General features: G+C 42.3%; 1 long non-coding RNA gene across 7 annotated transcripts in view; it reads left to right on the forward strand.

The window, feature by feature from the left end:
- LOC143274520 (uncharacterized) overlaps positions 1-21,456 on the forward strand; it is a 331,539-nt gene that overhangs the window by 302,565 nt on the left and 7,518 nt on the right. For all 7 annotated transcript variants that reach the window (XR_013053152.1, XR_013053147.1, XR_013053150.1 and 4 more), the window contains one exon: positions 3,110-3,201. This is a non-coding gene — a long non-coding RNA (uncharacterized LOC143274520). The remainder of the gene's footprint in view (positions 1-3,109; positions 3,202-21,456) is intronic.

Here is a 21,456-nt window from a genome sequence, read left to right on the forward strand (position 1 = left end):
CGTGTCTCTCCCACAGGCCTGCACACTCTCTATCCTTTTATCTCTAATAAAACTCTTATAAGCGGATTCTGTCGTGTTTTGTGACACTTCCTTGCAGGGTAAGAACACAACACGGCTAAATAACTAACACAGCTTCCTTCTCCCTCCCCACTTCTTTCCCATTTGTAGACTCTGCATCTTCCTTAAAATCACTCTTGTTCTCTTCTGGGAACATACCTTCACATACCTCAGGGAATTAGCTAATATGTTCTTATAGAAACCCCTGGGCTTCATACAGTGCATGCCGCCATGTTGTATTTATTACACAGTCATTTCTACTTTCTCTAAGAGAACAAAGTATGCCACACTCAGTTTAGGTCAGGAGCTGTCTACCATGAATCCCCAGTGAATCATCTGTGAAGTTTTAAGAAAAGTAGCAGACACCTCAGAGAACCTAAGGGTTCTGCTTTTGTTAGTTATGGGGTTGACGTTAGCTTGGATGTTTCAAATTGGAATTTTCTTTTCTTTGTTATACAGGATCTCATCCTGTTGCTTAGCCTGGCCCAGAACTCCAGACCTCTTGTCTCCATTTCCTGAGCTTGGGATAACAAGCATACCTTATCATGCCCAGCTCTTAAAGTGTGTGTGTGTGTGTGTGTGTGTGTTTGCTCGCACTTGTGTATGTGTTCTCCTACACGTGTGTGAGCATGTGAGTGGACTTGCAGTGTGTGCTTGTGTGTATGGAGGCCAGAGGTCAATGCCACTTGTCTTCCTCGGTCATTTTCCACCTTATTTTTGCAACAGGATTTCTCAGTGAACCTGGAGCCCAGGGATTCAGTGAGGCTAGCTGGCTAGCAAACTCCAGGGATCTGCCTACAGCCACAGCAGGCCCAAGTGCCGGGATTACAGAAATGCTGTTTTGCCACACTTTTCATGTTGGTTGGGGGATATAGACTCAGACCCTTATGCAGTAAAATACTGTAACAACTGAGCCACTTCCCTGGTTCCCCAAACTGGATGTTTCAGAATATCACAGATCATTTGAAAGTACAGCTGAGGCTACGAGTCCCTGTCCTTTGTCTGGCAAATGGTTTTATGTCAGACATTTTGCCATTTAACTGTTTCGTGATTTTTTTTAGTTAAATTCTATTAACCTTTACCCAGTTCCCCCTACAGCTGCTGTTAGAATGAGTCACCAAAATATCACTTGTCCCTGAAAATGTAAACAGAGCTTTGAAGTGGAAATCTTCATTGATCAGTGCAATCCTCCTGGGTGGGGGTGGGGGGGGTTCAGAAAAATACTCAAGAAAAACAACAATCTCTCTCTTTGAGAGTCGGGCAGCCTGTTGACATTATCTGTACACGAAGCCCACTCAGACCCTAAACAGCAGTCTGGGGCCAGACACAGAATGCCTAAACCACTACAGCTGCTCTGGCCTGAAGCTCTGGAGCTGCCCTGGAATGATGGCGTCTGCTCAGTCTGCCTCCTCCAGCCTTGGAATCCAAAACCTGTTCAAAGCACTTTCCTGGTCATTCCACACACGTGAAGAAGGCTGCGCCCAGCAGGGATGCATAGGCATTGTGCTGTTTACTAGTGTGGTGCTCAGGTGTGAGAGCAGAAAGGAGTTTTGTTAGCGGGAAATGATCAACCGGGAGCCCCTAGGGAGATTTGTCAAATAGCCTGATGTCACAGAGGAGAGAAGACCCTTGAAAGATGTCCACCTGGGAGATCTGTGCACAGATGTCCTTGTGCTTAGACTGTCTCCAGCCAAACTGGAGGTGCTCTGCTGGTGGCCATGCGGGACCCACTTGTGTCCTGAGCCAGCAGTGCAGAGTTCACCCTGGCTCCCTTCTCCCTAGTCTTATCTGGGGACTGGGTTTGATTTCTGCATTTTCTAGGAGGTGAGTGAGCTTTAAGCCCAGAAGAGCAGACGTGCTCCATCTCTTGCCCCTTAATTATTTGAAAGCCCTATTAACCTGATCTAGACTGAACTGATAAAAGCAATGGGGCCAGCTTATGAGGGACAGAGCCATTTCTTGCTTAAAAATATCTTCTGCTGCTGATCATCATTTAGAATTAATTCTCAGCATTTATGGTAGTGACTATTGTACTACATTGCCCCATCCCCAATGGAAATCACATCACCCTTCTGGGGCTAGAGTGAAATCCTAGACAAAATTACCTAGCATATGAAAGATAGAGGGAAAAGGCTCTTTCTAGGTGCACAGCACTGGACAGTAGGGAATATTCTTCCCATTGTAAAGACAGAATACATAAGGAGGCAGCGCAGGGAATTAATCATCACTATAATTAGCAGAACTCCAGCATTGTCGTCTACTGGTCTGGAACTGCTGAAGAGATTATATACTTGTTCTATTTGATCCTCTTAATAGTGCTGAGAAAGAAGACTATGCCAACTATCACTCTGACTTTGCAGACGAGAAAATGAAGGATTTTCCTAGATGTATACAGCTGAGAAGTGAGGCAGCTGGGGTTTCACTCCAAAGAGTGGTGATGATGGCCTGTGGGAGATGGCTGAGTTGGCTGTGCAACCATGCGGACCTAAGTTCAAATCCCCAGCACCCACATCAAATGCCAGGCATGCAAATGTAGATGTGGCTAAGCTCTTTTCTGAACATGTATGTTTAAAGCCATAGACTAATGAATCTCTAGGCCTTGGTCAGAGTAACTTCTTCCAGCAGTGGGTCAAAGCGGGGACTCAGGCGGGGTAAAGTGCTGAAAATAAGTGACTGTTCAGAGTGCTTGATCACAATAGGACATTGTTGCCACTTCACCTAAGGCCCAGGAAATGTCAGGGAAGAGGGGAAGGAAGGAAAGACTGCGGGAGCCAAAGGATGGGGAAGCGTGTGATGGAGTGCTGTCTTTTGAGCATGACCTAGCTGTGTAACTGTGTTCACTGTGACCCTCACCTCGGAAAGTTAGGTCTGCCTGAACTTCCAAATCTGCCTCAGTTCAAAAGTTTCCCTTTTCTACACTATGGCTCCAAAACTCTCTCTAGTAACCAGTTAGTTATTTGTGAAGCTTACGGGATATGTGTTCTTCTCTTTTAGGGGCCACTGTACTCCTGATGCTCAGGATCTGAAAACACACATTTCATTTTACCTACAGGTTCTAGCATTCAGGTGAAAGAAGAAATCTTGTTCCTATTCTTTCATTATGATTGTAAGCAGAAGGCTGTATTAGGAAGAATATGCCTGTAGGTGAGTGTGCTTGTATGTGTGTACCTGTGTGTATATGTGCATGAGTATGTGCACACCTGTATATGTGCATACCCCTGTATGTGTATACACACATGTGGGTATCCCTGTGATGCCTAACATAACCATGAAGTAGACCAGAAATTCTATTTTCTTCTACTTATGTGGTATGTTGTTCTCTCTCTCTCTCTCTCTCTCTCTCTCTCTCTCTCTCTCTCTCTCTCTCTCTCTCTCTGGAGCTGAGGACTGAACCCAGGGTCTTGTGCTTGCTAGGCAAGCACTCTACCACTGAGCTAAATCCCCAACTGGTATGTTGTGATCTCAAGATGAACCTCCTGTTTATCTGAGATATTTCTGCTTCTCTGCTTCGAATATCACAGCCATCTGAAAGTCTCTGCATCTGGCAAGAAGGTCTCACCTCTGTGACTAATATCATTTGATTTAGAAAGAAACACAAAGGTCTGATTTTAGCTTATAACTGTGATACCTCAGTAAAACCCCCTACTCTATCCCCTACAGACAAAGAGAAGCTTAAACCAGGATTCCTAAGTGTAGATAAGAACTTAGACCCCTTTTCCCCAGGTGGCTGTATCTGCTACAGGGACTTTGGAAAACACAGTCAGGATATTCGACCAAAAGACTAAAAAGGGAGGCGGGTTAAAATAAATTATATGGTCTGTGCCTTTAAGAACTAGCCTCAAAAAGAAAGGGGAGTGCTCCTTCCAACCTCCCTGCTGTGAGTGAGAGATTTAGGAGAGCCTCCCTGGAGGCTTGTAAACTTAGAAAACACCTTACTTTTGCATTCTGTACCTAAAGTCTCCAGTGGCGGCTTTGGGGACGTGATCTAGGCACAAGACCCTCACTCTATTGTCTCAAAAAGGGGGCCTTAGACAAAGATATCTCAATATAGATAGACCCAGGCCAGTTTCAAGTCCCCAGAAATGATGGCACCAGCCCCAGGAACAAAAGAACAGAGTCAGGATGTCTGATGGTAACCAATTAACCACGAGATGCCCCTCTCCGGAGATAACATGACCAAACCCCGGAGAGGAGTTGTAAAACTCCTGACAGGGCAAACAGATAAGCTAGAATAAGATAAAGTCCAGGCCGGGGAAAAACTGGACCAATCAAGGATGGACCCGTACTAACCCCCTCCCCTCTAAGAAATTTTATGGGTTTTACCTATAAAAACTAACTTCCCCAAGAAAGGATAACTCTTCTCTGCCTCACTTGAGATGGCTTGAGTTGAGTTCCCTGTCATGACTTGAAACAGATAAACCTTGCTTTTGCATTCTGGTATGCCCGTCCTTGGTGGTCTCTCTGGGGGTTACGATCTGGGCACAACAATAACCACAAACTGAACTTCATTAGTTGCCTTATTAGTAATTTGTGAACATTAGCCTCATAGGCCAGTGTGCAAAATTTTACTTTCACTAGGAGAAAATATAAGAAGATGTGGCTCACATGCAAATTGCAGTTGCAGTTCTTTTTTTTTTTTTTGAATTTTTAAATTCTTTTCTCATACATTACATCCTGACCAAAGTATCCCCCTCCCTCAATTCTTCCCAGGTCCCCCCTCTACCACCTACCTTCTCCTCCAGATCCACTCCTTCTCCACCCCTCCAAAAAAATAAGAGTAGGCCTCCCAGGGATATCACCCGAACATGGCATAACAAGTTACAATAAGACTAGGCACAAACCCTCATATCAAGCCTGGACAAGGCAACCTGGTAGGAGGAAAAGGATCCCAAGAGCAGGCAAAAGAGTGAGAGACACCCCCACTCCCACTGTTAGGAGCCCCACAAGAATACCAAGCTACACAATCATAACATACATGCAGAGGACCTAGGTCAGACCCATGCAGGCTCTGTGATGTCCTTTTAGTCTCTGTGAGCCCCTATGAGCCCTGCTTATTGATTCAGTGGGTTGTGTTCTCCTGGTGTCCTTTACCCCTCTGGCTTCTATAATCCTTCCTCCCCCTCTTTTGTGGGGTTCTGTAGCTCCACCTAGTGTTTGGCTATGGATCTCTACATCTGCTCCCTTCAGTTGCTGAGTGAAGCCTCTCTGATAACAACTGGGCTAGGCTCCAACCTTTGAGTATAACAGGATATTATTAGGAATCATTTCATTGCTCCCCCTTTTTTTTGAGCAGTAGTGTTCAGTTCTCTCCCAGGTCTCTGGGCTATCCAGTCTCTGGTTCCTGAGCTATCCAGGTAGTGTCAGATGTGGGCTCACTCAATAGACACAAACAACAATCAACAGAATACAAGAGATGGAAGAGAGAATCTCAGGTGTTGAAGACACGATAGAAGAAGTTGGTTTATTGGTCAAAGAAACTGCTAAATCTAAAAAATGCCTGACACAACACACATCTTGGAAATCTGAGTCACTATGAAAATACCAAACCTAAGAATAATAGAATAGATACAACATTTGTAAAAGAAACATTACTAAAGCTTAAATCACTTATAGACACATGGATAGCTGGAGACTTCAATACCCCACTCTCACCAAATAATAGGAATAATTTGAAGTCCAGCTCAAAGGCCCAGAAAATATTTTCAACAAAATCATAGAAGAAAAACTTCCTAACTTAAAGAAGGACATACCTATAGAGGTACAAGAAGCTTTAAGAAGACTGGACCAGAAAAGAAAGTCCCCTCACCACATAACAATGAAAACACTAAACACACATAAAAAAGAAAACTAAAAACTGCAAGGGAAAAAGGCCAAGAAACTATAAAGGTAGACCTATCAGAATTACACCTGACTTCTCAATAGAGATTCTAAAATCCAGAAGATCCTGGATAGATGTGCTGCAGACTCTAAGAGACCACAGATGCCAGCCAAGACTACTATACCCAGCAAAACTTTCAATCATCATTGTTGGAAAAAACAAGATATTCCATGATAAAGTAAAATTTAAACAGTATTTATACATAAATCCATCCCTACAGAAGGTACTAGAAGGAAAACTCCAACCCAAGGAGGTTAACTACACCCATGAAAACATGGACAATAAATAATTTCACACCCACATAATTCAGAGAAGGCAAACACACACACACACACACACACACACACACACACACACACACACAACTGTAACACAATAACAGAAAATAACTGTCATTGGTCATTTATATCTTTCAATATCAATGGACTCAATTCCCCAATAAAAAGACACAGATCAACAGAATGGATGCAAAAACAAGATCCATCCTTCTGCTGTATACAAGAAACCCACCTCAACATCAAAGGTAAACATTACCTCAAAGTAAAAGACTTGAAAAAGATTTTCTAATCAAATAGCCCCCCCCAAAAAAAACAATAAGCTGGTGTAGCTATTCTAGCATCTACAAAATAGTATCTAGTATCGATAAAATAGACTTAAAAAAAATTAATCAAAAGAGATGAAAGACACTTTATACTCATCAAAGGAAAAAACCACCAAGATAGCTTTTCAATTTTCAACATCTATATCTCAAACACAAGGGCACTCACATTTTTAAAAGAACCATTATAAAGCTTAAATCACACATAGACTCTTACAAATGGATAGTTGAAGACTTCAATACCCCACTCTCACCAGTTAACAGATCACCCAAACATTAACTAAACAGAGAAATAGTGGCATTAGCAGACATTATAAACCAAATGGACCTAACAGATATCTATAGAATATTCACCCAAACACAAAAGAATATACCTTTTTCTCAGCACCTCATAGAACATTCTTCAAAGTTAGCCACATAGTCAGTTACAAAACAAGTCTCAACAGATATAACGAAACTGAAATAATTCTCTGCATCTTATCAGACCACCAGGGATTAAAACTGGATATCAACAATGGCAGAAACAACAGAAAGCCTACAGGCTCATGGAAACTGAGCAACTCTCACTGACTACTGGGTCAAGGCAGAAATCAAGAAAGAAATTAAAGACTTCCTAGAATTCCATGAAAACAAATGTAGACCATACCCAAACTTATGGGACATGATGAAAACTGTGCTAAGAGGAAAGTTCATAGCACTAAATGTTGTCATAAAAAAAATTGGAGAAATCTCACACTAGCGATTTAACAGCACATCTAAAATCTCTAGAACAAAAAGAAGTAAATCACACCCAAGAGGAGTAGATGGCAGGAAATAATCAAACTGGGGGCTGAAATCAATAAAATAGAAACAAAGAGAATGATACAAAGAATCAATGAAACAAAGAGTTGGTTCTTTGATAAAATCAACAAGATAGACAAACCCTTTCCAAACTAACTAAAAGACAGAGAGAAAGTATCCAAATTAACAAACGCAGATGTAATTCTAACACATTTTCATAGATAAGTCACTTGCAGATTCCTCAGGATAAAGTCTGTAGACAGCAGCAGTCCTTGGTTGCAGAGGTGGCAACTTCTATGCTATTTTTATTACCAAAAAAACACAATGTAATATCTACATTTCTCAACAATAATCATATGCAGAGTGTCATGGTCAATCTTGGTTGTCACAGTGACTGGATCTAAATCAACTAAAGGCAAGCTGATTGATTCTCCTGTGAGAACTTTTCTTGATCACATTATTTGAAACTGTAAGGCCCACCCAAAGTGTTTCCAGAACCTTCCATATGAAAGGACATGGGAAAAGAGAGGCTTTGCTTTTTGCTCGCTTGCTGGCAAGCCTATCCCTCAGGTTGCTGCCACTGCTCCATTTCTTCACGGTTGTTAGAAGCAGCTTCTTCGGCGTGGGGTTTCACAGATTGAGCCTCCAGTGTGAGTCCACCATTATTATGCTACCCAGACCATACTGTGTAAGACAGTCTATTATATCTCTCTTTAATGTGTATTTTTTCTAATAATTTTATTTCTCTAGGGAAGTCTGATAGACTAATAAATCACCTATCATTTCCTTAGTTTTTGAGTTACAGAATCCAAAATAGCTACTGCTTAATGAGGAAATATGTTCAAGAAATTATTTCTAATCTTCAAAGTAACTGTGCAAGGAAATCACTATTGTCCAGTCTTTTCACTGTTTTCAACACAACATTGAAATGTTGGTTATTCTGACCTAGGAAGAAATTCTGTTCCACACTAGCCTTTGATTGGATCCTAAGAATGAGTTACTAACACACAGTTAGTTTGTCAATATGATAGAATAGAATATTATGGTATTTTTGGTCAGACTGATACATACTCAAATCTCATTCACTTAATTTATTGTTTTTATGATCTTAGAAGGATTACTTATCTGAATGAGCCTCGGATTTTATTAATAATAAGAAAAGCCAGCCTTGTTGGACCACTCGCTATGTGTTAGACACTGTAGTAAGATGAAAAAAGAACTATTATTATTCTCATTTCTAGGAAAATGAGGCTTAGAGAGTCATTTTCTCTGAATCATAAAAACAGTTAGTGGACAAAGAGGATCTGAACCTCAGCTACAACAGTGTCATGGAAAACACTTGAAATGGCACTGATTGTAAGTCCTGGGTAGTAGAGATGACACTCATGTTTCTGATACAATCCATGTTACCCCCTTTCTCACTGTGATCTCTTTAAACAAAAGGCACATACAAGGGGAGGTAACAACTCAAAATTTAGCTCTTTAGTGACTAAAATATTTACAGTCTATGAACATTTGAGCCAGTTTTTTGTTGTTGTGACAAAATATACTAAAATGTGATTTAAGGGAGGGAATCTTTACCTTGGCCCTCAGGTTTACCGGATTCAATCCATCATCCCTTGCTCTGTTGATTCACAGTCTGTTGTGAGATAGAACATCATGGGGCTGAGCATGTGGAAGGTGGATGATGGATCAAAAGCAGAGAAAGGGAGATTGTAAGAAGGGGTCAAGTGAGGTATCGGCCCAGTGATCTGTGCTTCATCAACTCTACCACCTCCAAATAATCCCATCATAGTGTGAATCCATCAAGGGATCAAGCCACTGATTAGGTTAGTCTCTGAGGGCCAATGACTTTGCCAAGCTGGCAATCTAGCCCTCACTGCCTGAGTTCATGAGGGACACTTTATATTAAAGCATGACAGTGCTTTAATATAAAATATAATATAAAGTGCTTTATATTAAAGCAATCTAAATTCAGAAAATGAAAGCAATTTTAAGATATTTTAATAATGATATTACTCTGCTCTCTATGGGCTCCATGTTTGAAGATTTACATGAATGAAGACAATCTTGTGTATGATTATGTGAGACTGGCATTAGGATTAACTTTCTTCCTAGGGAGAGTGACTCAGGATGTGGATACCTTAGACAGATTTACCTGCTCTGGGATGGAATCAAGCCAGACTTTGGTCCAGGCAGTTTGACTGTATCTGCACCATGCCACCTCAGCATACCTCCTAATACACCATTTCCATAGAGCACCTTTTGCATTTTGTTTATTGAGGAGAAGGTAGCTTGGTGTTGAAGTTAGGATCTTGCACAGACAAAGCACACAATGCACCTTTCTGGTACATATTCAGCTTTTTCCCCATTTCTGTCCAAATCCAGCTGTGTACTAGCTGCCAGGATTGCCATAATTCAAGGAGGATGTTACTCTGTTCCTAGACACAGTTTCCCCTTAAAGGTAATGTCACAAGTTCAAGGCAGATTACACAAATATTTCCTTTTCACTTCCCAACATGTACTTACCCTTCTGCCCCAGCCTGATTCCAGATTCCTGCTCAGGAAAGCCAATTTCCAGCCAACAGGGGTCAAATGAACAAAATCCTGGAAATCGTGTGAGAAATCCTTTCCTCCCAGGGCTACAGTAATTACATCCTTGATAATGAATTGCTCATCAGTTCTGCAGGAGACAGAAGTGATTGCCTCTGCAGGTAGCAATCATTTTTGTGCAACTGCCACAATTATCAGTCCCCTTCAGGATGATTGGGATTTAGCAATGGAGACCAGAAAGGTAGAAGGTGTTTGAAGGTATGGGCTAATATCAAAAAACAGAAAAGACATCACATCTTTACTCCTCTGAAGGGTGCTTAGCAAATAAGCTGTGGATACAAAAAAAAAAAAATGCCATCAATATTTCTGAGTCTGTCCCCTTAAAGGATTGAATGCCCATTGTACATTTATCCCCCCTACTTTGTGTGTGTGTGTGTGTGTGTATGTGTGTGCTCAAACATGCTCATACTTACCATGATAAGTGCAATATGTGGAAGTGGGCTCTCTCCCTCTATCATGTGGGTCCTGGGGCTTGAACTCCAATCATCAGGCTGTGTGGCAGCAAGCTCTGTTGCCTGCTAAGCCATCAGCCCCCTTACCCCAATGTGATGGCTTTTAAGATGTACCAAAGTCTGTCTTTCTTCTTTACTCTTGCCTATGTTAATGTGTTGACACATGTATGCCTGTGGTGGTTTAAATGCTTGGTAACTTTTGGTGCTGATGGCAATATCAAAATGTTGTGCTCTCCCGACACTCAGGAAAGTAATTTGGTAACAGGTACACAAATCTTCACTTTTATCTTCTTTGTCCTTAGCATTTATCTTGGGAAGCACAACCTGGAGAAATAAAGAAAAACTCAGAAAAAGACTTAAGGGCTTAGGACTACTCCTAACAGCAAAACAGAAAACACTTCCCAGCTCGATGAGGACAGATCATTAAATAAGTCATGCTTCATTAAATGATGGCGTATTATGCAGCCATTAAAAGTCATGTTTTTGAAGAGTAGTTAATGACACATGGGAATGTTCATTACAGAATGTCAAGTGGAAAAAACTGAACAATCAAAGTTGAACTACAGTAGATAGAGTGTGATTTACTAAGCATCCATTATGTAATCCTGAAAGGTTTTACAGGTAGAGGATTTTATGTTCATAATTCAGAAAAGGAAACCAAGACTGAGTCTCTCTCTCTCTCTCTCTCTCTCTCTCTCTCTCTCTCTCTCTCTCTCTCTCTCTCTCTCTCTCTCTGTGTGTGTGTGTGTGTGTGTGTGTGTGTGTGTGTGTGTGTGTGACAGAGACAGAAATGGAGACACAGAAAGATTGGGAAAATGTGGGGAGACACAAACTGCACTTGCATTTACCATGAAAGAGCAGGAAACAAAAATAATTATTTTCTTTACTCATGATTCCTTTAAGGTGGGGACTTCCATCTTAAGCAGCCATTACATTTGCAATTAGAAAAAAATGATAAATAGCAATTGAAATGTTCTGGACAACTAAGGAACAAGGAGCTTTGGGAAAGAATACTTTCCTAAGCTGGACTCCTTTAAGCAGGACACACAGCTACCTCCGTTCAAACACCCAACTTGAACTTGCTCGCCTTTGCAAGGCTTGGGTTAGGATTGATAAGGCAGGGGCTGGAAGTCTCCTGCAAATAACTCTTGTCTCAAAATGAAACATCCTGGCAACTGCACCCAGGGTTTCTGAGGGAATTGTTGAATTCTCATTAAAGCCATGCCATCCTTAGTCAGCAAAAGGCTGGGGGCTCAGTGTGTGCAACCAAGGCTCCATGGGACTCTTCCCCACCAACGCCACTAGGTGCTCTGAGGACCACCGGCCAAAAGAAACACAACAGAGGGCATCTCTGAACTCCAGAGAGGCTGCACAGGCAGGTAGAGCTGCAGCAGGAAATCTTTCCAATGAGTTCTGACCAGCAACCTCCTGTTAGGACCCTGACCTTGAATTTAGGGAATTACTTCCCTTCTCTGAATTCCACCATTCTCATGTCTGAAATATGAACAGTAGTGATGATGATGACGATGGTGGTGGTGGTGGTGGTGATGATGACAATTCATGGCTTAAACTACTTTCTAGATCAACACTCAGCTCTCTCTTTGGGTGAAATGGCAGAGCATCTTTAAATTGTAGATAGGATGGATATGACCTAATCCCCTCTTCCGAACTTCCCTGACCTCATTTCCTAGCCCTCCATTCTTTACTTCATTCAGGCATAGTCCTCTTTCTTTCTGCTTATACATAAAACATAAGCATCTCGAATTCTCTACTCTTTGACTATCCATGTGTCTACTTCTACCAAGTCCCTTCTTCCGAAGATCATTCCTCTTCACACTGCCTTTCTTTTATTTTTATATTCTATCGCATATTCATCTTTTGACTTTGCCCATCACCCCCTACATAGCTGTTGGATTATAAACTATAGAAAGCCATATAAATTTTGTCTTTGGTTATTGTTCATTGATATCTTCAAACATCTTGAACAGTATCTGGCACATGAAAGGTACTCAGAATATAGTTGTTGAATGAAAGTATGGATGGGAGGATGGGATGAATGGAGGGGAGGAGAGAAGGATGGATGGATGAACAAATCATCCTCTAATTTGACAGAATTGATGGTTACTTAAGGTTTGATGGCTTGAGTGTTCAGGTATATACTTATTTGTCTCTTATTTGGTCTACTGTTTAGCCAATCCTTCAGAGATCAATTTCTCTCTTACACCCTTCTTGTTCAAAGCCTTTAGTACCTGAGTACCTAGAGATATATCACTAATTTAGACTTTTCTGCAGCCAGCCAATGGGAAAGCACCTGGAGATGCCATCTGATGTGAATGTATACAAATAAAACTGTATACCTCTGGAACAGATAGGCTAAAGTCACTCCCTTCCCAAATCCATGGGGTCAAGGCTTTCTATAAAGGCTTTTGGTCAGGTATTATGTATGACAAATTTAAGCTGTCATACTTGCCTCACCCAAAGGGTGTCTTAACTCCATGAATGAATTGTAATTTCCCAAATAAATAAAATCAGTTTATGATACCTGTGATTTTTCTAGATACTTCCCAAGACCCTTGGAAAACAGTGCATGACTCATTACTTAACTCATTGCTATGAAAAAAAAAAAAAGCCTTACTAAAGCACTTGAGGAAAAGAGGGCTTACCCTGACTCACAGTTTAAAGGATACAGTCCAGCATGGAGGAAGGAGTGTGAGGCACTCTGTCACACTACAACCACAGTGAAGAAATGGGGGAGAGAGAGAGATGGATGCCTGTGCTTAGCTCAGTTTCTTCTTTGCAGGCAGTTCAGGACCCCAGCACTATTCCATAGATGATCCTGTGGAATGGAATGGGCTCACCCCTGTAGGGCAAGTCTTCCTACCTATTAACCTAACCCAGCAAATCCCCAAGTGATTCTACATCACATCAAATTGATGATCAAGATTAACTGTCAAGAACATTGGCCCAGAAATTCCGATGTGGTTGGGAAGTGTGCACTTCAGGCTGAGGCACACTTTGTGTCTCACTGGTGGGAGCTCCCGTCACTGGCATTGTTGTAGGTACTCTCCTGTTGGTCTTTAACAGCCCTCAGCCATGTACACAGAGGTTTGGGCCGCTGTTCCTACTTCTTTGTTGCAGAGACCTTGCCCAGAATTGGACTGACTGGTAAGATTAGCTCAAAAAGCCACTTACTGTCATCTTGATAAAAGTAAGTTCTCTCCAGACTGACTTACGTCCTCCATTACCCCAGGTCTCTGTGGAGGTGATCAATAAAAACATATAAAGTGCTCAGAGGGCATCGTCCCCAGCAGAGGGGACCAAATGACAGACTCAAAGAAAGGTTTCTTGGCACTGCTTGGACTCCCTAATGTCAAGCATTCTTAACTTTAATGATTGTTTTTGCTATTTTGCACAACATGATGTAATTTCTCTTTTCTGAGATTTCAGAACAGGATGATCCTTTCTTTTGCTTGGGTCTTTTTCAGACAATCACTATAGAGTTCATGCATAATCACTTAAAGTGGCACAAAACAAAAACTAGAAAGAAAACAAACAACAAAAAAGGAGAAATCATGAGACGTTCAAACCACACAGAAAATCCTTAGTGTGTAGCCACTGACAGAGAGGGAGCTGGGGGACTGTGGGTGTCTTCGGGGACTCTGACCATTCTCTGCAAAGATGGCAATGGTATCGTCACAGGGTCTCATATTTTGGTCATGATGTTGCCCATCAAGGTAAACTTGATAAATTTATCTACTTAGCTGTTCTCAGCTCCTCAGGTCACAGGTGGACTGGTAATCTACCCTGATGGGCTGACTTGAAGACTACGGGTGATTACATAACAGTTTTTAGTAACAGTTGGTCTAGAGCACACTATTATTGTGTGGAGCCACACCTCTTTCTAATTTCCTGGGGTCTGTGACCCACATGTGATGAACTGTGGGCTTTATCATACAGCAGCTCAAACCCTCTGCTTCTTAGTCCTTCTGTATTGCTGGCTATTTTCTTCCTTTAGATCTCCAGTGATTGCAACAATTTCCATAATCTTGTCACCTTAATTGCTGCTGTCACTGTGAGCACTGAAATTAATTTTGATTTCTTTTTGTTTTTGCTTAACGCTTGGAATGTGACTAATGAGATTATTTCTGGCTTCTGCTGGAGCAGTGTTCCTGTGAACGTGACCAGTGATGGCCTGAGTTCTGTATGTGGGTCTTCTTTCTGTCCAGAGACCTCACATGTGCCGGACATCTCAGGGAAGAGAATCATTTGGCTGTGGTCATTTCAGCCAAATGACCTCTAAGTGGTGTGTTCTGCCTGAAGAATCTCTCTTTTACATCTCAATGGAATCTCACACTTGGGTCCTAAGGAAGGAAACTTAGCTATACAAAGGAAGGGAAGCAAAGGAAATTTGCTGAGTGTCTAGGCATTATATTGCTTGATGTGAATTAGTCAACTACCCACCAGAACTTGGAGGGTTAAACAGAAAGGGAACCACTCTACAAATAAAGCCAGGAAACTAACTATTAAGGAACAAACCTAAGACTCAAATATGAATGCAGTGGATGCTAAAGACCACACTCACTGCGATAAAACTCCCGTAGAGGACTCTGAATACTGAATCTGGGGTCTTTGTTTATGGCTACGTGCAGTACCTTTCTGGTTAATCAGAGTTCTCCAGAGGAACAGATACATTATTATAATAACAGGTATTAATATAATAAACATACACTAATAATACACAAAGGGAATGTATCAGATTGGCTTACACCGATAGGGGCTAGGTACCTTAGCAATGGCTGTCTGTGTGTGGTAGAGGTGGCCGTCTCAGCTGTTCTGGTTGGGCACTGAAACCCTGAAAATCTTCTGGGCAGTTTGAGTCCACACTGGGAGATCCAGGAGGCTGGAACCCGATGTTATTGGCTCTTAGTAGCAGCAGTGGATGGACTTAGAACAAGGAAAGGTAGGTGGGCTCTGTCTGCTGTACAGTGTTGTTTCCCTAGTGCAGTCTTTGCCGCATGCAGCCCATTCTCCCCATGACAGATTATAACTATTTGAAAAACTTAAATCTCATTATCTTAATCTCCATGCATTATTACAACTTCAATGGCTTTCTATTGTGTAAAAACAATTTGGCAGTTGATTAAACACCAATACTCTCATCAAGAAGGCTGGCCCTATGATTTAGTTTTATTAATGTAAGGAGGCAAAAATGGTGCCTTGTAGCACCCAATGCTGGTCCTTAAAAGACCTTCAGCTCCCAGCTGCAGTGCTCTTTCTTGGAGTCAATAGCCATGCTGCAAGGAAGCTCAGCTCACCATGTCATAAACCTTCCAACTCAACACAGCATCCAGATGAGTGTGTATGTATGGCCGACCTAGTACATACTACAACAGAAGATCCAAGTAAGACTGTCCCACAGGCCCTTGCAGGACCTCAGCTATCTCATGTTAACGCCACAAGACACTTCACCTACTCACTGTGCTCCCGTCAGCCCCTCTTAAGGTCCCTGTACAAAACAAGCCTTTTCAGGGTTTCACCCACCGCTTTTGACTCCTCTCTATGTGGGATATTTTTCCTCCCATCTATTAGTAGCAGGGTGGGCTTCTGCTCTTCCCCAGACGTAGCTTAAATATTATCTCCTTCAAAGAGCCCTCTGTCACCCCTATAAAGTTGGTCACTCAACCTGTTTTTTTGAAAAATTGTAACTGTATTCTGATTGTTTTATGAATACTATTTGCCACAATTCCTAATCACATACTTTTCCCTGACTTGTTACCTGTCTCTTCCACTAGATACCAAATACCACAGGGCCAGGACTAAATGTGTCTTTTAAACTAGTGGATAGTTCCCACCAAGTGCTGTGCTGGGTGTGTCATGAATATACTTGTGGATATCACATACTGTTTTGTTCAAGTACTGGTTTGCTTTGGGGTCTTTTGTACACAGGAACCTGACAGTGATATAGGTGATCATTAAGACTACAGCCTACATTTTTTAAGGTTTTTATTAAAAATTTGTTTTATATGTTATATGTTGATCATATTCTTTACCTCTACCAATTCCATCCAGATCCTCTCTACCTCCCTACCCAGCCAATTTATTCTTCTTCTCTCTCTCTCTTTCTACACACACACACACACACACACACACACACACACACACACACACACACACACACACATCAAATCAAAACAGACAAATTAAATAAGAAAACCAACTAGAACAAAACAAAAAGCTAAACAAAAACAAAAACAAGACTGTAGAGTTCATTTTGTATTTGCCAACCATTCCTGGGCCTGTCCGGGGTGTAATTCATACACCCAGTGACACTCTGTTAGAGAAAACTGATTTTCCTCTTCCCAGCAGATATCAATTACGAATTAACTTCTTGGTTAGGGGTGGGACTTTGTGTCTATAACCTAGAACTATAACACTATTCTAGACAGAATATTTCTAATATTATCCTGTAGTTCATCTGCCTATTCACACATTCATTCACATATCTATCCACTTATCCAACATTCATCTATACGTGTTTGTTTATTTTTTCAACATATATTCATTGACCCTCTCCTATGTGCTGGACATTTGAATTATGTGCTATCTCAAACAGGCATCATTCTGTTCCTAATGAAGATGACTAATTAATGGCAGACAATGAAACAAAAGTTTGAAAGTCTGTGATGACAGAGGGAAGGAATGGCCATGAATCTGGAAAACATGGTATTGTTCTGTATCCTCATCTGCTCCTATTGGCCATGCATGGGACATCTTTATCTGGCCTAGATTCTTTCAATAACTCATGTTTCCTTCAATATCTTCATTGCTTTCAACATAAAATCCACATTATTTACAGGTGGTTTCAGCGTCCATCCTCCCATCTACCACTTTACCTAATGGACTTCTCTTGCTTCTTCTCATTCTCTTGTGCCCTCCAGGTCAGACTTTCTCCTTCCCAAGGATGAGCAGCTCTTTAACAATGGGAGCTACCTTTGAACAGTCGCATGATGCATTGGTCCAGCTCCACCCAATAGACCACAGTAGAACCTCTGCCTGCTTTAATTTGTAACAAGTTAAAAAAAAAAATCTGGAGAAATTTCCTGAGAAGCAAACTCAGTCCTTGTTGAGAACCCCATTCTGAGCTGTGAGGGTCAAGTTTGGTTTGGTATTGGAAGGCTTACTGTCAATCAAAGTACACCCCTTCAGCCAAGGGTCAGCCAGATAGCCCCCTCCTCAGGATGGGTGCTTCAGTGAAACATTGGGCTGAGAATGGGTGGCTCACCTGTGACAGCTCCAGGTGGGGCCCATTCAGTACCCTGAAGCTGCACATGCTGAGCCTAGTTCCCCAGTTCTCCTGGAGCTCTTCAGACATGCCCCATGCTCCTCAGCTTAGAGTCAGTTTCTGTGATACTTGACCAAAGAAGCCTACTAGTCCATCCTCCTCTGCTCTTCAATTCTTAGGGTACTAATAGTAATGTACCCCAACCCCTCTTACCTTTCCTCCATCTCTTCTGGAATATCCTGCCTGCCGGTTCCACCCACCCAGATCTTCGTCTTTCATGACCAAGATCAAATGCTATCTCCCTCCAAAGGTGTCACAGAGTGACTTTACTCTGGCTTCTCTGTGTACCCTCAGCGCTGGGTGAATACCTCAGTTGCCCATCTACCATTCCCCTGCACAGTTCTGGCTTGCTTGTCTGCCCTCCTGCTGTGGAATGCTCCTCTCAGGTTGAGATTTGACTTTCTTGAGGCTGCAGGTAGACACCATATTCAGAACAGTTCTGGGCACACAGCTCTTCTTAGTGACTGCTCTCTATATGAGTGGGCAGGTGTATGGATGGGCTGACCTTGTGCAAGGACAAGAGTCTGAGAATCATCAGACTGAGAGTAATCATGTTGAATTGCCTAGAATAAACCTTTCGTGGGTTTGTGCTCATATGTTCCAAGTGCCCTGGGCCAAAATCAAAGGGAGGACAAACAGCACAAAGTCACTGTGACCTCTGAGATTCTGCTTTCTTCAAAAATAACATGTTTTTTGTCTGATTATAAAAGCAGTGCAAATATATTGTGGAGAATTTATATAATATAAAAAGGGAGAAAACAAGAATTCCTCATAACCCTATCCAGAGGAAAAGGCAAGCCCTTTGAAGAATTGCTTTCTCATCTTGCCCCTCCAAGGTACTCAATTCTTATTTATTTAATACTATTTTATTACATGCTTCCTCACATTTGATCTTAGAAAATGCCCACTTATGTGTTTGTAGAGAACACTGCTTCTAGAGTCTGTACATGACTCCATTCCACAGCTGAACCAACACTGATTTAGTCTAGCCTTTTGCTTGTCAGAGCTGTGCTGTCTTCCTGTTTGGGGCAGGTGATTGTGAGGGGCCCTAGGCTCGAGCCTGAGTGTGGCCCACAAACAGCATTCTTCTCATTCCCACCCAACTCCAGAGTAGGCTGAGGGTGGACAGAGAGTTAAAGTAGGGGGTTCCAGCTGCTGGTGTAGACACTGACTCATTTGGAGGATGTGGCTTATCATGGGGAGCAGCGTCCCCAGACAACAGAGCCTAGATCTGACAGGCTTACCCTCACAAGAGCCTAGATCTGACAGGCTTACCCTCACAGCCTTTGGGAGTACCCTGGGCCAGACTTTCCCCACTCAGCTCTATTTCTGGAGAACAAAGCAGATAGATGATGATAAATGATCTTGGTTGTCAACTTGACTGGGTTTAAAAATCGCCATGGAAACCTACCTCTGGGTGTATCTATGGGTATCTTCCCAGCAGTGTCTGAGGACAGAGGAAAGAATCACCCAGAACATGGGAGCACCATCGTGTGGGCCGCAGTGCAGACTACATAAAGGAACAGGCAGGTGGAGCACCAGCTCTCATCCTCCTTTGCTGCCTGCCTGCTGATGGGATGCAACAGGCTGCCTCATGTTCCTGCGGTTAGCTTTCCCTGTCAGGATGGACTGCAGCCTCCGACCCCCCATACTTCAGGAAAATGCCTCACCTTCCTCTCTAGGTTGCTTCTTATCAGGTATTTGGTTACAACAAGAAAAGTAACTAATATAAGGACCCTTGTTACAGGAAGGTAAGTCTTTTCCCAAAGGATGAGGGCAAGAGAAGACAGGACTCCCCACTACAGTGCTCTCTCCCTAAGGCGCCCAGACAGGCTTCTTTCTCTGGGGAAAGGGTCAATAATCTTGGAGGGTGTCTTCCACCTTCCTGACAGTAGCAGACTTGTTTGAACAAAAAGACGGTCCTGCTGTCTCCATTTCACACCTGCACTCAAGGCTCTGTGGCCACAGTCACCCTGTTCTAGTGTCACTGACCCAGACAGAAAGCAACTTAGGGAAGAAAAGGCTTATTTCAGCTCATAGTTCTAGGTAGCAATCCATATTTGCAGTGGAGCCAAGGCCTAAAGATTTAAAATGGCTAGTCACATCACATCCACAGAGAGCAATCCATGTTCACTTGCTTGTTCGCTTATACTTAGCTTGATTCCTCCATTCTTACACAGTTTAGGACCACCTCCCTGGGGAATGGTGCTGCCCACAGCAGGTTGGATTTTCCCACATCAGCTAACTTAGTTAAGAAAATCTCCCAAAGACATGGTCCCAGGCCAACCCAATGTAGACAGTTCCTCACTGAGACTCTCTTCCCAGGTGATTCTAGACTGAGTCAAGTTGACAAAGCTAAGCATCACAATGTCTCATTGTCATCTCTCATCTCTCACAGGGCCACCAACCTCTTCTCAACTAGTCCCCTCCTATCCTGACATCTCTCCTTTCCTTTTCTTCCAGACTCCACGCACGCAATCACAGCTATTGTGTATTAACGACTGCAGTGGTCTCGTTGTATCCAACTGACAGCACCTTGCTGAACCCTTCCCCATCTTCCAGCTGCCATAGTCCTTCCAATCCCAAATATTGTGCTGTTCTTGAGCCTCAGAGGGGGAGGCTTGGGAAGTGGACTACATTTTTAAAAATACATTTCCAGAAGAATATCTTGAAGGCATCGAAACTTATTCCCAGCAAGCAATTTACAAACCGCGGTTTGTTCTATTTGTGTTTAATGTGTGAGCAATCAAACCCAAGGCCTTGGGCATGCTGGGAAAGCACGCAGCCTTGAAGCCACATCCTCAGTTCAGCAGAGACACTCACAAGAATGTCCCCCAAGCCTTCCAGGCTTCATGGGATATCCTGGACTGGGACTTCTGTATATCCATGTGTGCTTCCCCTAGCTTTGACTGTTTTATTTCTACTTCGTCAACATTATGAATAAAATTGTTTTATTTCAAATATAGAGAAAACTGTAGTTACATTGATTTTTATCACACCACCTGCAGAATGTTCTACACATTTCCGTTTCTTTTCCGGCTTATTTCTTTTCCGAATAGACCATTTCACCTTGGACAAGTAAAGTGAGTTTTCCTTATCCCTCTATTCCTGTGATCCACCAGCCTGATGAGACCATCTATAGTGCCAACAAGTAACACGAAACATTGCATCTCTGTCTACAATGTGGCCACTAGCTGTGGATGGTTGCAAATAGTGATCAGGCAGGTTTATTTTATTCTAGTTGCACTTGGTTTTTGTTAACAATGAGTGTTGAATTTATAAAAATTACTGCTCCTTCCTAAACAGCGACTTGAAAATTTGGTGGTCACTGTGGAGTTGTCGACTGTCTTCTTCCAAACTGGCTGTTAGAGTGGGAAAGCTTGAGGCCAGTGTGCTGTTTTATTCTTTCCAGGCAAAGTAGAGCAGGTGTTTCCCTTTGTTCTACTTTACACCGGAATACACACGGAAAATTTTGAATTTATCTTTGGAATTCTAAAGCTGTGGGAACCTTTGTCTAACAAGTGGCACTGATGTATCTGCTCAGATTCAGGCCATCCGGAAACCTGGGAGGGACTGTGACATTTTGTCGCTCTCTGATGATTGCTTTTGTCCCATTTTTTTAGGGTTGCTTTCTGGAAACACCAGTTGGTGGTATGTGGAATCTCTATATTTGGTACTCCACATCTTTTCTTCCATTTCTTATTATTTCCTGTCTTTGTTCTTCGATTCTGTGTTC

This window comes from Peromyscus maniculatus, chromosome 8 (assembly GCF_049852395.1).
Source record: "Peromyscus maniculatus bairdii isolate BWxNUB_F1_BW_parent chromosome 8, HU_Pman_BW_mat_3.1, whole genome shotgun sequence".
NCBI classification, from domain to species: domain Eukaryota; kingdom Metazoa; phylum Chordata; class Mammalia; order Rodentia; family Cricetidae; genus Peromyscus; species Peromyscus maniculatus.